Here is a 4,361-nt window from a genome sequence, read left to right as displayed (position 1 = left end):
AAAAGAGTTCATGGTTTTGCCACTGGCCACAGGAAATACCAGCTGTAGTAAATTAAGTTCTGTTCCCTCAGAGAAAAGTCAGCTAGCTGAGTGACTTCTCTAACCACTGGCTGCCATTGGCAGCAGCCCCTGTAGGTATTTGGATCCACCCTTGTCAGTAGCTCTAAGCACTGTCCCCCAGACGGCTGCCTGCCTCAGTTTACCCACCACATAGATGTCAAGACTGGTAATTAGCAGTCCCTCTCCCCAGGTGTATCAGCCTGATTACTGACACCGACCATGACGTGTGCCAAATAATTCTCCAGCACACTGGGTTTCTGGAGTCCTTCTCAGATTAGTTTTAAATGGGTGTAGAGAGGCTCACAAAGAAAACACATTGTATGGTAATTCTGTTGTATTTAGGTGTCTGTGCTCCAGTCAAGCTATAGCAGACTTAGAAGATGCAGTTGTGGTTCCTATAGAAGCAACTCTTCTCTCTTATTCTTGTGATTAAGAATCATTATTCCGGATGAACAACAATATGAACTAACTAGTACCACCCCTCCCCCCCCAGAGCTCGTGTCTCTAGCTGCATATGTAGCAGAGGATGGCCTAGTTGGCCATCAATGGGATTAGAGGCCCTTGGTCTTTCGAAGATTCTATGCCCCAGTATAGGGAAATGCCAGGGCCAGGAAGTGGGAGTGAGTGGGTTGGGGAGCAGGGGGAGGGGGAATATAGGGGATTTTTGGAGAGGAAACTAGGAAAGGGGATAACATTTGAAATGTAAATGAAGAAAACCACCAATAAAAAATGTTAAAGTCTTTGGGAATTCAATTGTCCTTTTGTCCTCAATGATGTAAATATTTTTATGTCGTGTGTGTGTGTGTGTGTGTGTGTGTGTGTGTGTGTGTGTGTGTGTTTAAAAGGCTATTGAACTGAGTTCGACACCTGCCTGGTCTACAGAGTGAGTTCCAGGACAGCCAAGGCTATACAGAGAAACCTTGTCTCGAAAAACCGGAAAAAAAAACAAAAGGCTATTGAAGACATAAAGGAAGTCTCTATACAATAAAAATTATCTATTTGGGCCCAGCAAGACAGCTCAGCAGGTAAAGACACTTGCTGCCAAAACTCATGACCTGAGTTCCAACCCTAGAACCTACTTAGTAGGAGAAGAGAACTGATCCCATCCCTTTGTCCTCTAACTCTTCTTTCTGTCTCTGTCTCTGTATATCAATGAATATAATTAAAATTTCTTAATTGATTTGGAGAAAAATATTGAGTTGTGTGCCCAAGTTCTATAAATTCTAGAAATTTTCATGGTTTTGTCAAGGACAAAAAGTGGACTCCGCAGAGTCGCTGAGATGGCTGTTCTGCGGTGTCCTGGCTTACCCAGCATGCTTTGCCAAGCCTACAAAGCGTCAGAGTACAATTATTCTTCAACTCCTCTAAAGAAGTTCCGGTACTGAGGTTTCTGATTAAGGCTCCTAGGAGGGCTAAGTAGATCTTATCCCACTAGAGGGCACTGTGATACTGGTCAAATGGGGGGCACGACTACCGACCCTCTAGAATGAGAGACTCTAGAATGAGAGCCTTGAGTCCCTTCCACATAAATAACCCTCAACGTACAGGTCAGCAGGTGACCTCAGGCAAAGAAGAAGAGAAAGCTAGAGGAAAAAGCAAAGTTGTACATTTTTTCTAGATTCTTATTTTCTCTCATCTAGATGCTACAATGACCTAGTGAAGTAAGTTTTATCATTCCTCACTTAAAATAAAAAGGCATTTTATAAATCTTCTGGGCTTCTTTAAGGACCACCAGTAATTTAAAATACTCATCAGCCCACGGCCTTAATTACAATGAGCAGGGTCGCACTACTGAACCATAGTGACCATGTGACATGCTTATGAAATAATCTCATATTAAGCCTGAGATATGTGGGGATTAGATATTATTACTCATTATTCCAACATAACATACCCTATTTAAGAACCTGTTTAAATTCATTGAGAGCCAAGAGGGTGATGTGGCAAAGGCATCGGGTCTGAGTTGGTTTTTTGTTTGTTTGGTTTGGTTTTTGTTGTTGTTGTTATTCTGTTGTTGTTCTTGTGGATGATGATGATGATAATGATGATGATGATGATGATGATTTTTTTTTCTTGAATCCAAGACTTTTCAGTGTGAGAAGTTGTGGTGTAATGGAGCAGTGGTCCATAACGATACAGTGCAGAGTAAAGGATGGAGAAGCCTGTCAAATGCAAAGCAACTCTTTGAGTAAGCAGGGAAAGGTTCAAGATCAGTTTTGGTGATGGTGTGTTGCAGGTGGGGTGTTAGAGTCAGACACTAACATACAAGGGTAGGCACATCCTAAGTTTATTTGGATGAGTTTCTTTGTTTTTGTTTTCAGATAAGTTCTCACTAAGCAACCCTGCCTGGCCTGGAACTTGCTGTATAGACCACTCTGACCTTAAACTCACTGAGATCCCTCCTGTATCTGTCTCCCAAATACTAGGATTAAAGGTATGAAGCTCTACACTCAGCCCCACAAATTTTTTAACCTTTTTTGTTAGACATGAGCACATATGTATTATGTGTATTATTAGAAGAAATCTTGTTCTTCTAAATGTGCTTATAGCCGGGCAGTGGTGGCACACGCCTTTGATCCCAGCACTTGGGAGGCAGAGGCAAGCAGATTTCTGAGTTAGAGACCAGCCTGGTCTACAGAGTGAGTTCCAGAACAGCCAGGGCTACACAGAGAAACCCTGTCTTGAAAAAAAAGTGCTTATATTAGACATTGCATTGCTATTGTAAAAATAAACTGTAGACCACAAAGGATATATCAGAAAGACTATATTCACATTTAACCAAATTAAGCTAACTTTTATCCAAAAAGGTATGTATTACTTATTAAAAATCAGAATGAAAATAAAAATGTAAAGCTCTCTGACTCTCCTATTCCTTAGCCGTCATTAAGTCTGGTTTCCTGTATCAAACACCTGAGCTCTTACTTCATTTCTTCTAAGCCTTGGCTATGACTCCAGCCATGGCTATGGATATCAAAGGTCCCTTCGAGGTCCCACTGTCTTTGCCCTGATAGTAGCTCACCTCAGGCTTCTGTCTATAATTCCAGACACCTCTGGCTCAACTATGTTTGTTGTGTTGTTTTGTTTTGTATTAAAGTCTCATCCCATGGGACTTATCAAGAGAAAAAAAAAGTAAGTAGAGAACTCCCTCTGGGCTTCGGTCACAGGAGCCACCGCTGACATGCTCATTACTCAAACTCAAGTGACATCTTGGAAGTTAGAAGCTGTCATACCACCTTGTTGTGCCCATGCAGCTATTTCCCAGGGCTAGGAGCTATGCAATTAGCAAGCAGTCTCACTTTTAGACTATGAACATGAGAATCCAGCCTAGAAAAACGTAGTTTTCCCATCCTTACAGAACCTCTTTCATCTCCGTAAACCTTAATTCTTTCCCTGAAAGGATACCCAACATCCTCCCTGTTCCTTCTTCCCCACCCACCCCAACACAATCTCCTTGATGAACCGAAGCTTCTACAGAGCAGGGAGAACTCCCTTCAGACAACTGCTCCTTTCCTTACAAATAGACCCCAAGGGGGAAAATGCACAAATGACCGTGGGAAACGGAGAATAGAAAAAGTGGAGGAAACAGTCCCACATTAATTAATGTTGTAGAATTTTTCTATATTCATATTTGTTGTGGATGGGCCTGGTGTTGTTCTTGTGAACCAATCCCCTAATGAATAAAGGAGCCAATCACTGGGCAAGTAGGTGAGCCTTCCGATTGGACAGAGGAAGAGAGGAAGCAGGTGAGAGGTCTCTTTTGGATAGGGATAGCATGAGGACAAGATGTAATTACGAGTGTCTCCTGGTTTTAACAGCGGATCTGTCAGGATTCACCACAGGAGGATTTAGATTTAGTAAGACAAGATTAGGATTTTAATTGTTGCGCCCAGCAACTGAGTTATCATTGTTTCTGAGCTAAGTTTGTGTGGTATTTTCCTTCACAGGGCAGTTCAACTGGGTTCAAGAGAGAAAGATATGGTGGCGAAGCATGGGTTTGCCAGATGTGCACCACAAAGGCCGTTTGAAGCATGGGGCTGGTGTGGTAGTGACCCGCCAGTGGGAACTTAGCAAGCTGGGTGGAGACATTTTGGAAGCTCTGGACCAGGGAATCACTATGAGATTAAAAACAGATCAGCCATTGCCCACCAGTGCATGTCCAGCCAGGCCCACCAGGGCTGAGAGTAGCAGGGCACAAGCCCAGGAACGTGCTTCTTCTTCTTCTTCTTCTTCTTCTTCTTCTTCTTCTTCTTCTTCTTCTTCTTCTTCTTCTTCTTCTTCTTCTTCTTCTTCTTCTTCTTCTT

Source organism: Mus pahari, chromosome 1, assembly GCF_900095145.1.
Source record: "Mus pahari chromosome 1, PAHARI_EIJ_v1.1, whole genome shotgun sequence".
Lineage (NCBI taxonomy): Eukaryota > Metazoa > Chordata > Mammalia > Rodentia > Muridae > Mus > Mus pahari.
Note: the sequence above shows the minus strand (reverse complement) of the source record.